The following is a 12,965-nucleotide window of genomic DNA, read 5'->3' on the forward strand; positions in this document are numbered from 1 at the left end:
GGCTTCCTTTCCTCTACACTGACCCACAACCCGGCCACTGTACCCTCCTGCCCTTTTTAGCAAAGCCATTTTAATAGCAGAGTGCTGCCAGTTAGTGCCATCCAAAGAGTGGCTGCTGTCCTCCATTATTGTGGCACTTGTGCCAAGCAAGTCCCCACACCTCTGCATTTTCTCCTCCTGCACATTTTAGCAAACCCATTTTAATTGAAAAGAGTGCTGCCAGTTAGTGGCATACTAAAAGTGGCTGTTGGACTTCATTAGTGTCCCACTGGTGCCAAGCTATTTCCAGTACCTCTGCATTGCACACTCAAACTCATTGTTACTAAGCCATAGTGATGAGTGAGTATGCTTGTTACTACTCGGTACTCGCACGAGTATCACTGTACTCGGGCTACTCGGCGGGGACCGAGTAATCTCGCGATACTCGTGCTGTACTCGTGGTCTTCATCCCTGCATGTTGGCGCTCTTTTGAGAGCCAGCCCTCATGCAAAGATTGGCTGGCAGACCACTGCAATGCCACAGCCCTGTTAGTTGTGGAATTGCAGTGATTGGCCGGCCCGCACAGCGTGAACGAGCCTTTATACCGGCGGGCGCGCTGTGCTCTGCTCACAGCCATCCAGACAGTCAGTGCAGGGAGAGGGTCGCTGCTTCAGGGAAAGGTTTGCGGCCCTTTATAGTTAGTTTCGGAGCAGGGCTGCAAACAGTGTGACCAGAAGTCCTTCTCAGGACTATTCTAGTTGTATACAGGCAGGCAGGGTATAGCCAGGTCGGAGTACAGTAGCAGAGTCCTTCTCAGGACTATTGTTGCTATATACAGGCAGGGTATAGCCAGGTCGGAATACAGGCTAGTGACCAGAAGAGTCCTTGTCAGGACTATTGTAGCAGTATACAGGCAGGCAGGCAGGCAGGCAGGGTATATAGCCATTCCTAGTGGTGACCGTATACCAGCCTTCATCATATCTGGGGCTGGTGTACACAGTCTAAAACAGTCCAGATAGTGTCAGACTTCTCAGTAATATTTGTCGCTCCTAAAAACCTGTTAGGTTCTTAGTGCGTCCGTTCTTGCATTTAAAAACCGCACGTGTGTGCCTGTCGGTGGCAGCGTACAGGTGCACGTTTTGCACAAACTATTATATAACGCACAAGTCTAGTGTATAATACACGTCAGTCAGCAGTGGCTGATAGTGTCAGACTTCTCAGTAATTTTTTCTCCTAAAAACCTGTTAGGTTCTTAGTGCGTCCGTGCTTGCATTTAAAAACCGCACGTGTGTGCCTGTCGGTGGCAGCGTACAGGTGCACTTGTGTGCGTTTTTCACAAACTATTATATAACGCACAAGTGTAGTGAATACACGTCAGCACAGCATTGCAAAATGCGCAAGGGCGTTGGCAAGGAACAAGGAAGTGGACGTGATGGTGGTGCAGGCAGAGGCCGAGGTCGTGGGCAAGCTCTAATTTCGCCACAACAAAGGGCCACATCTAGTCGCTCGCACGTCCTGTCCCAAATTCTTGGGGACCGCAGCAGTACACCGCTCTTGAACCAAGACCAGTGTCAACAGGTTGTTAGTTGGATAGCGGATAATACTTCCAGTCAGATTGGCACCACCACAAACACTCTGTCTTCCACATGGTCAAGTGTCAGTAGCCGTGATACTGCACCGCACATTTCAGAACCTGATCCTCCTTCCTACCACAAGGCTGAGTACACGTCCTCGGACATTAATGATCCCACACTTGGACACTCGGAAGAGCTGTTCACGTTTCAATTCGCACATTCTGGCCTCTCGCCAGCTCATGTTGAAGTGGGTCATGAGGAGATCGTATGTACAGATGCCCAAATATTTGAGCAGCCACGTTCTCACGAAGTTGGCAACGTGTCTCAACAAGGGGTGGACGATGATGAGACACAATTGTCAGGAAGTCAGGAGGAGGAGCAGGGTGCGGAAGAGGAAGACGACGTGGTGGATGATCCAGTAACTGACCCAACCTGGCAGGAGGATATGCAGAGTGAGGACAGCAGTGCACAGGGGGAGGGAGGCGTAGCATCCCAACAGGCAGTAAGAAGCAGGGTGGTGGCTCCAGGCAGAAGTCATGCAACCGTTCCCCGGAACAGCAACACGACACAAGGTGCCTGTACAAATGTTAGGTCTTCCCGAGTCTGGCAGTTTTTTAAGTTGGCTCCAGATGATTCTAAAAAGGCCATTTGCAACACCTGCCGTGCCAGCATCAGCAGGGGTACCAAAACTAGCAGCCTGACCACCACCAGCATGATCAGGCACATGTCAGCCAAGCACCCGACTTTGTGGGAAGTACAACAGAGTCGAGGAGCAGTGCTTGCTGATGTCACTGCTACGTCTTCGCTGGTTGTGCATGCGAGCCAATCCCGTCCATGCTGCCTGCGAACAAGCCTCCTCCGGTCCTGCACCTGCAGTTGCCTACGCAGAAATAACACCATCATCAAGCACGTCCTTGTCCCAGCGCAGCGTTCAGTTATCCATTCAGCAAACCTTTGAACGCAGGCGCAAATACACTGCCAACGCCCCACATGCCACAGTTCTAAATGCTAACATTTCGCGACTGCTTGCGCTGGAAATGTTGCCTTTTAGGCTGGTGGAGACAGAAGCATTCCGCGACCTGATGGCGGCAGCTGTCCCACGTTACTCGGTCCCCAGCCGCCACTATTTCTCCCGGTGTGCCGTCCCCGCGTTGCATAACCACGTGTCACAAAACATCACACGTGCCCTGAACAACGCTGTTTCACCCAAAGTCCACCTAACCACAGACACGTGGACAAGTGCTTGTGGGCAAGGCCGCTACATCTCGTTGACGGCACACTGGGTTAATATTGTGGAAGCTGGGACCCAGTCTGAGCGAGGGACAGAACACGTCCTTCCCACACCAAGGTTTGCAGGCACCCACACTCTACAGCTCCGGAATGTCATGCTCTTCAGCCTCCTCCTCCTCCTGCGCATCCTCATCCACTTTACCCTCCACACCAGTCCCAAGCTGGAAGCACTGCAGCACTGCCTCGGCGAAGCGGCAACAGGCTGTGCTGAAGCTGATCTGCATAGGTGACAAACCCCACAATGCAGAAGAGGTGTGGACAGCTCTGAAACAGCAGGCAGATCATTGGCTCACACCTCTGAACCTAAAGCCAGGAAAGGTCGTGTGTGACAATGGCCGGAACCTGGTGGCGGCTTTGAGGCGAGGCCAGCTGACACATGTTCCATGCGTGGCCGATGTGCTCAACCTCGTCGTTCAGCGGTTTCTAAAGTCATACCCAGAGCTGTCTGATCTGCTGGTAAAAGTGCGCCGCCTGTCTGCACATTTTCGAAAGTCACCTACTGCTTCAGCCGGCCTCGCCGGCTTTCAGCGCCATTTGCATCTTCCGGCTCACAGACTGGTGTGTGATGTCCCCACGCGTTGGAATTCAACTCTGCACATGTTGGTCAGGATATGTGAGCAGAAGAGGGCAGTTGTTGAGTACCTGCATCACCTAAGCCGTCGGGAAATGGGTCAAACTCCACACATAACACCTGAGGAGTGGAGATGGATGTCCGACCTATGTACCATCCTCCAAAACTTTGAGGACTCCACCAAGATGGTGAGTGGTGATGACGCCATTATTAGCGTCACCATACCGCTACTCTGCCTTCTAAAACGGTCTCTGCTCAAAAACAAACATGATGCATTGCAGGCGGAGCGCGATGAGTTGCAGCAAGAAACAGTAGTGGGTGTGGGTGATAACACACAGCCCAGCCTCGTCTCATCACAACGTGCAGTGGAGGACTATGACGAGGAGGAGGATGAAGACATGGAGCAACTCTCCGGCCAAATTGAGGATATGACATGCACACCAGTCATATCCTCGGTTCAGCGTGGCTGGCCAGAGGACAGGGTAGATGAGGAGGAGGAGGAGGACAGCATGTTCAGTCATCGTGTTGGTCAGGCTACTGAAGTCCTGGCTGTTAAGAGTCTGGCACACATGGCTGACTTTATGGTAAGCTGCCTGTCTCGTGACCCTCGCGTTAAGAACATCTTGGCCGACAATCATTACTGGTTGGTAACACTGTTAGACCCACGCTACAAGGAGAACTTTATGTCTCTTATTCCCGAGGCGGAGAGGTCAACCAAAATACAGCAGTTCTGGAAGGCCATAGTCACGGAAGTAGGCAAAGCATTCCCCTCACAAAACGCTAGCGGCATAGGTCAGGAATCAGTGGACAACCAAGGCGTACAGCCGAGAGAGGCACAAGTCCAATCCGCCAGAGGTAGGGGAACAGTCTTTAAGATGTGGGACAGTTTTCTCAGCCCCTCACGTACCACAGCCCCTGAGGTGCAGGGTAGTGCCACAAGAAATCCTAAGTTTGCCCAGATGCTCAAGGAGTACCTTGCAGATCGAACAACTGTACTCCGACATTCCTCTGTGCCTTACAATTATTGGGTATCCAAGGTGGACACGTGGCATGAATTGGCTCTCTACGCCTTGGAAGTCCTGGCCTGCCCTGCCGCTAGCGTTTTGTCAGAGCGTGTTTTTAGTACCGCAGGTGGAATCATTACAGATAAACGCACCCGCCTGTCAACTGAAAATGCTGACAGGCTGACTCTGATCAAGATGAACAAGGGTTGGATTGGGCCAGACTTCACCACACCACCAGCAAATGAGAGCGGAATTTAAAGTTTGTAACGGGAATTTGCCATGTACCTCCAGTCACCCATGGGTACACACTTCTGGACTTTGGATAATCGCTGGACTGCTCCTCCTTCTCCTCATGCGCCACCATGATGACCGTTACAATAGTTAGGCCTTTGTTTCAGGTATACCCCCAGTGGTAAATTTTTTCGCCCATTCTTTGCAGAATGGACATTACAACGACAGGAGACCCGCTCCTTTGCAATGGGAACAATGTTTTGAGGCCCTCATGCACGTCTCTATCCAGGGACAACGTGGAGCCTCCCAATTTTTGGCTGCCCTGCCTAAGGGCTATACTATAATACACCCACTTCCTGACAATGCACACTTAATGTTTTGAGGCCCTCATGCACGTTTCTATCCAGGGACAACATGGAGCCTCCCAAATTTTTGCTGCCCTGCCTAAGGGCTATACTATAATACACCCACTTCCTGACAATGGACACTTAATGTTTTGAGGCCCTCATGCACGTCTCTATCCAGGGACAACGTGGAGCCTCCCAATTTTTGGCTGCCTTGCCTAAGGGCTATACTATAATACACCCACTTCCTGACAATGCACACTTAATGTTTTGAGGCCCTCATGCACGTCTCTATCCAGGGACAACGTGGAGCCTCCCAATTTTTGGCTGCCCTGCCTAAGGGCTATACTATAATACACCCACTTCCTGACAATGGACACTTAATGTTTTGAGGCCCTCATGCACGTCTCTATCCAGGGACAACGTGGAGCCTCCCAATTTTTGGCTGCCCTGCCTAAGGGCTATACTATAATACACCCACTTCCTGACAATGGACACCTAATGTTTTGAGGCCCTCATGCACGTCTCTATCCAGGGACAACGTGGAGCCTCCCAATTTTTGGCTGCCCTGCCTAAGGGCTATACTATAATACACCCACTTCCTGACAATAGGCACTTCAGGTTTACATGCCCTCATGCACGTCTGTATGTAGGGGCATTGGTGAACCTCACAATTTTGTACTGCCCTGGCAAAGGAAAATACTACAAAGACTCACTTCCTCAAAATGGGCACATTAGACTCAGAGGCCTTTATGTACGTCTCCTCTCAGGGACATCGGAGTGCCACACAATGTTTTACGTAAAATCTTTCATGTATTAATCTCAAAAAGTAACATACATTAGCTCTATCTCACTATTGGGTATGTGCCCTTAACATTTCCGCCATGAAAATTCATTTTGGTGTCATTTTGGAAGGTTTTCTGGTGAGTCCGTAAAAATGGCGTAAAACGCGGACAAAATTGTTCACAGCTGTGACTTTTGAGTGATAAATGCTTCAAGGGGTCTTCCCCATGCTGTTGCCATGTCATTTCAGCACTCTTCTGAGACTTTTGTGCCATTTTTAGGGTTTCTACATGCTGCCGGGGGTCATTTCACAAAAAAACTCGGGTCTCCCATAGGATAACATTGGGCTCGGTGCTCGGGCCGAGTACACGAATATCTTGGGATGCTCGGCCCGAGCCTCGAGCACCCGAGCTTTTTAGTACTCGCTCATCACTAAGCCATTATAATAGCAAACACTGAGGAAACTTAGTGGCATCCAAAAAGTGACTGTTGGACTTCATTAGTGTCCCACTGGTGCCAAGCTATTTCCAGCACCTCTGCATTGCACCCTAAAACTCATTTTTACTAAGCCATTATAATAGCAAACACTGAGGAAACTTAGTGGCATCCTAAAGTGGCTGTTGGACTTCATTAGTGTCCCACTGGTGCCAAGCTATTTCTAGCACCTCTGCATTGCACACTCAAACTCATTTTTACTAAGCCATTATAATATCAAACACTGAGGAAACTTAGTGGCATCCTAAAAGTGGCTGTTGGACTTCATTATTGTCCCACTGGTGCCAAGCTATTTCCAGCACATCTGCATTGCACCCTCAAACTCATTTTTACTAAGCTATTAGAATAGCAAACTGTGCTGCCAGTTTAAGGGCCATAGTTGCATTGTCGGGGATAGTTATTGTTGTTTATTCTGCTGTCAATAAAGCTAGACCACCGCTAATGTGAATCCTTCACAGGTGACCGCTAATCAGTACGCGGCACACAGACAGAGCCGCGGCATGACAATGAAGTCGGGTGAAGTTCACCCGAGTTCATTCTCATCGCGCAACTCTGTCTGCTGTCAGCCGACATGTATTAACGACATTGTGCAACACACAAACGGACATTCCACACGGACATTCCACGTACACATACACGGGCATTTTACACACAAACACGGACATTTTACATGTACACACGGCTCGCATACGCCATCACACGGATGCCATACGTACCGTAGAAATGCCCAAAAAAAACGGAACATGGGCCCGAAAAACGGACCGTGTCACACGGACGTTTTTTTTGCGGAAGTGTGTTTTAGGCCTGAAGTGTACAACTGGGGCACAAGTGCGGCCACTGAAGGGGTGGGTGTCTGTGTGGCCCAATTTTTGGAAAAAAAGAAGACTCCGCTTGGAGTAACCCTTGCTTGCTGTGTTTTTAAAAAGGAGCCAAGATGAACAAGTCATGGTTCAGCAAAGACTTTGCTACCTACCCTGGTGTCATCCTGGGGAGAGTAAATGCTTGTGTATTTTTTAATGTCCTTGATGCATATATTTCACGGATCCGAACACTCCTTCCCCAAGAAGCTGCAAAAACTCTAGTACATGCCCTTATTATCTCCCGCCTGGATTATTGCAACCTCCTGCTCTGTGGCCTCCCTTCTAACAGTCTCGCACCCCTACAATTTATTCTAAACTATGCTGCCCGACTAATCCACCTGTCCCCCCGCTACTCCCCAACCTCTCCTCTCTGCCAATCCCTTCACTGGCTTCCCATTGCCCAACGACTCCAGTTCAAAACCCTAACCATGACCTACAAAGCCATCCACAACCTGTCTCCTCCTTACATCTCTGACCTAGTATCCCGGTACTTACCTGTACGTAACCTTCGATCCTCACAAGATCTCTTTCTCTGCTCCCCTCTCATCTCCTCTTCCCACCATCGCATCCAAGATTTCTCCCGTGCCTCCCCCTTACTCTGGAATGCTCTGCCACAACACATCAGACTCTCGCCTACCTTGACAAGCTTCAAAAGGAACCTGAAGACCCACCTCTTCCGACAAGCCTCCAACCTGCTGTAACCCTCAGTCTGATGCAGCGCCGCACAATCAGCTCTTCCCTCACCTACTGTATCCTCACCTATCCCTTGTAGACTGTGAGCCATCGCGGGCAGGGACCTCAATCCTCCTGTACCTGTCTGTATCTTGTATTGTTTATGATTATTGTACTTTCCCTATTATGTATACCCCTTTCACATGTAAAGCGCCATGGAATTGATGGCGCTATAATAAAATAATAATAATAATGCAAATCTACCTGTGAAGTGTACAACTGGGGCACAAGTGCTGCCACTGAAGGGGTGGGTGTCTGTGAGGCCCAATTTTTGGAAAAAAGGGAGACTCCGCTTGTATGACGCCCTGGCAAAGCCAGGTTGTCACAGAAAGAGTTAATCCTCCTTGGTAACCTGATCCCACACCAGTGCAGCAGAACAAACCACCTCCCCCAGTGTAAGAGAAAAACAGAGCAGAGGGGAGGGGCTGGAGCAGAGTGTGTGGAGAGAGAGACAGGAGAGGAGTCCGGAGTTGTAGCTCCCGGGCTGCTACAGAAGCGTGCTCTGAAAGGGCCGGGACAGGCTGTTAGTGAGGAAGGGGCCAGAGGTAGCCGGGGCAGGATAGCGGCCCGCCGGTACCTAGGGTGACCCGGACCACTGCAGGGGAGTGGACTCCCCATTCCCGGCTGAGGAGAAAGAGGAAGACAGTGGACAGAGAGGCACCTGGCTGTAGGGAAAGAACAGGGGTTGCTGCACCGTGTGTGGGACACTAACACCCTCCGTACCGAAGGCTGCGGACTCCGGCAGTTTCTGGTTAATTCCTGACTCTTTGAATTTTCTTGCAAAGCGAACTGTGAGTAACAACATCTCCCAGTCCAACCGGACGCACAGCTCTCAGACCGTCTCCATCTCCTCCCTGCACCACCTCACCGGGGTCCCGGGACACCAACACCCTACCCGTGGAGGGAAATCCCCACCTTGCTGTCCACCACCATCCCCGGGATCCATTAACCGGCAGCGGCGGTGCTCCGTTACCTCACCGCACACCACGGGTGGCGTCACGGACAATCTCCCTTACCTAATCCCCTTCTTACTGTGGAGCCTGGGATCACAGACCGGGTCACGCCACCGTGATACCCACAGAAGTGACCCCGTGGCCCGGATCTGAGTACCCCTTGTCCCGGGGCGACACACTTGGAGTAACCCTTGCTTGCTGTGTTTTTAAAAAGAAGCCAAGATGAACAAGTGATGGTTCAGCAAAGACTTTGCTACCTACCCCGGTGTCATCCTGGGGAGAGTAAATGCTTGTGTATTTTTGAATGTGCTTGATGCAAATCTACCTGTGAAGTGTACAACTGGGGCACAAGTGCTGCCACTGAAGGAGTGGGTGTCTGTGTGGCCCAATTTTTGGAAAAAAGGGAGACTCCGCTTGGAGTAACCCTTGCTTGCAGTGTTTCTAAAAATGATCCAAGATGAACAGATCTGCGATCAGCAAAGACTTTGCTACTTACCCCGGTGTCATCCTGGGGAGAGTAAATGCTTGTGTATTTTTGAATGTGCTTGATGCAAATCTACCTGTGAAGTGTACAACTGTGGCACAAGTGCTGCTGTGGCGCCCTGGACAAGCCAGGGGCCACAGAGCACAACACCCACAAACCCCACACTCCCGGCAGGCACACCAAAGCAAGAACACAAAACCCTTGTTGCCTTCCTCCAGGGGCTGATGATCACACCAGGGGGTGGGCCAGGCGGTTGGTCCTGCCCACCGAGGAGTTCACAGTCCTGGAGGCGGGAAAAGCAGTTTAGTTTTAGCTCAGGCAGAGCTAGAGTCTAGTTTTGACAGCAAAAGTGGAAGGAGGAAAAGTGTTGAGAGAGGAGAAAAGTGACAGCTAAGCAGCCTGAAGTTGGTCAGGGTGTGTGGCCCGGACAGATCAGCAAGGTTGGCAAACGGTGATGACCGTCTGCAGGAGCGGCCGATTGGAGTCTACCGTAAGGACCGTGGACGGGCGGTGGCCCGGCGGTGCCGGACCGGTACACAAAGAGAAGCTAGCACCATCTGGCAGGGGCTTTTCGGACCCCAGCAAGGCTAGGAGTCGCCGTGAATTTGCCGAATCCGTTAGTGAAGGGGACATCCTGGGTTTCCAAACAGTCAAGTCCCGACAGAAGGCAACAGTCCAACCGAGTGAGAGAGACACCGCCACCGCCAAGGCAACCGTTTCTCAGGGCCAGCGCCTGCGGGCAAAAGGGGCTCCTCCGGCCCATATGCAAGCCGGGGAGCAGGTTACTAGTGGGAACCCATTGGAACCGTACAGACATCTTAGGTGCAGGGAAAGGCAGTTGCCACCAACCTGCCGGGAGCAACAACACCGCAGCCGTCCGAGGGACCCGTCCATCCAGCCGTGTGTTTTACCGAGAACTGTGTCTTCATCATTGGGCTGAGTGAGTAACATCGAGCCGTGCGGCACAGCGCTGCCCCCGCGACCCTGCACCTGCCCAGGCCCCGTAACCTGCCTGCCATCCATCCCTACCCCATCACCGGGCCCCGGGACAACCAACCCCCCTACCCATGGAGGGGAGAACTAACAACAAAGCTGCTCCCAGTCACCGCTCCCGGGATCCCCGTCTAGAGCAGCGGTGGTGTCACCAAAACCACCACAACCGTGGGTGGCGTCATGGACAATATCCATAATCAAAACCCCCACAACCAATCACCTCCCTTTTCACTCACGGGCGAGGAGCGCCGCTCGAGTCCCCAGGATCCGGCCCACCGCTTGAGCCACCACCGAGCAGCAGCAGCAGCCGGACCCGAGCAGTGGGAGAGCGCAGCGTCCTCTCCTCCGCCCGCAACACTGCCACTGAAGGGGTGGGTGTCTGTGTGGCCCAATTTTTGGAAAAAAGGGAGACTCCGCTTGGAGTAACCCTTGCTTGCTGTGCTTTTAAAAAGGAGCCAAGATGAACAAGTCAAGGTTCAGCAAACACTTTGCTACCTACCCCGGTGTCATCCTGGGGAGAGTAAATGCTTGTGTATTTTTGAATGTGCTTGATGCAAATCTACCTGTGAAGTGTACAACTGGGGCACAAGTGCTGCCACTGAAGGGGTGGGTGTCTGTGTGACAAAATTTTTGGAAAAAAGGGAGACTCCGCTTGGAGTAACCCTTGCTTGCTGTGTTTTTAAAAAGAAGCCAAGATGAACAAGTCATGGTCCAGCAAAGACTTTGCTACCTACCCCGGTGTCATCCTGGGGACGGTTAAGGATGGTGTATTTTTGAATGTGCTTGATGAAAATCTACCTGTGAAGTGTACAACTGGGGCACAAGTGCTGCCAAAGAAAGAGTGGGTGTCTGTGTGGCCCAACTTATGGAAAAAAGGGAGACTCCGCTTGGAGTAAACCCTTGCTTGCTGTGTTTTTAAAAAGGAGCCAAGATGAACAAGTCATGGTTCAGCAAAGACTTTGCTACCTACCACGGTGTCATCCTGGGGAGAGTAAATGCTTGTGTATTTTTGAATGTGCTTGATGCAAATCTACCTGTGAAGTGTACAACTGGGGCACAAGTGCTGCCACTGAAGGGGTGGGTGTCTGTGTGGCCCAATTTTTGGAAAAAAGGGAGACTCCGCTTGGAGTAACCCTTGCTTGCAGTGTTTCTAAAAATGATCCAAGATGAACAGATCTGGGATCAGCAAGGACTTTGCTACCTACCCCAGTGTCATCCTGGGGAGAGTAAATGCTTGTGTATTTTTGAATGTGCTTGATGCAAATCTACCTGTGAAGTGTACAACTGGGGCACAAGTGCTGCCACTGAAGGGGTGGGTGTCCGTGTGGCCCAATTTTTGGAAAAAAGGCAGACTCCGCTTGGAGTAACCCTTGCTTGCAGTGTTTCTAAAAATGATCCAAGATGAACAGATCTGGGATCAGCAAAGTCTTTGCTACCTACCCCGGTGTCATCCTGGGGAGAGTAAATGCTTGTGTATTTTTGAATGTGCTTGATGCAAATCTACCTGTGAAGTGTACAACTGGGGCAAACGTGCTGCCACTGAAGGAGTGGGTGTCTGTGTGGCCCAATTTTTGGAAAAAAGGGAGACTCCGCTTGGAGTAAACCCTTGCTTGCTGTGTTTTTAAAAAGGAGCCAAGATGAACAAGTCATGGTTCAGCAAAGACTTTGCTACCTACCCCGATGTCATCCTGGGGAGAGTAAATGCTTGTGTATTTTTGAATGTGCTTGATGCAAATCTACCTGTGAAGTGTACAACTGGGGCACAAGTGCTGCCACTGAAGGGGTGGGTGTCTGTGTGGCACAATTTTTGGAAAAAAGGGAGACTCCGCTTGGAGTAACCCTTGCTTGCAGTGTTTCTAAAAATGATCCAAGATGAACAGATCTGGGATCAGCAAAGACTTTGCTACCTACCCCGGTGTCATCCTGGGGAGAGTAAATGCTTGTGTATTTTTGAATGTGCTTGATGCAAATCTACCTGTGAAGTGTACAACTGGGGCACAAGTGCTGCCGCTGAAGGGGTGGGTGTCTGTGTGGCACAATTTTTGGAAAAAAGGGAGACTTTGCTTGGAGTAACCCTTGCTTGCAGTGTTTCTAAAAATAATCCAAGATGAACAGATCTGGGATCAGCAAAGACTTTGCTACCTACCCCGGTGTCATCCTGTGGAGAGTAAATGCTTGTGTTTTTTTGAATGTGCTTAATGCAAATCTACCTGTGAAGTGTACAACTGGGGCAAAAGTGCTGCCACTGAAGGGGTGGGTGTCTGTGTGGCCCAATTTTTGGAAAAAAGGAAGACTCCACTTGGAGTAACCCTTGCTTACTGTGTTTTTAAAAAGGAGCCAAGATGAACAAGTCATGGTTCAGCAAAGACTTTGCTACCTACCCCGGTGTCATCCTGGGGAGAGTAAATGCTTGTGTATTTTTGAATTTGCTTGATGCAAGTCTACCTGTGAAGTGTACAACTGGGGCACAAGTGCTGCCACTGAAGGGGTGGGTGTCTGTGTGGCCCAATTTTTGGAAAAAGGGGATACTCCGCTTGGAGTAACCCTTGCTTGCAGTGTTTCTAAAAATGATCCAAGATGAACAGATCTGGGATCAGCAAAGACTTTGCTACCTACCCCGGTGTCATCCTGGGGAGAGTAAATGCTTGTGTATTTTTGAATGTGCTTGATGC

The sequence above is a fragment of the Anomaloglossus baeobatrachus genome, chromosome 9 (genome assembly GCF_048569485.1).
Source record: "Anomaloglossus baeobatrachus isolate aAnoBae1 chromosome 9, aAnoBae1.hap1, whole genome shotgun sequence".
Taxonomy (NCBI): Eukaryota; Metazoa; Chordata; class Amphibia; order Anura; family Aromobatidae; genus Anomaloglossus; species Anomaloglossus baeobatrachus.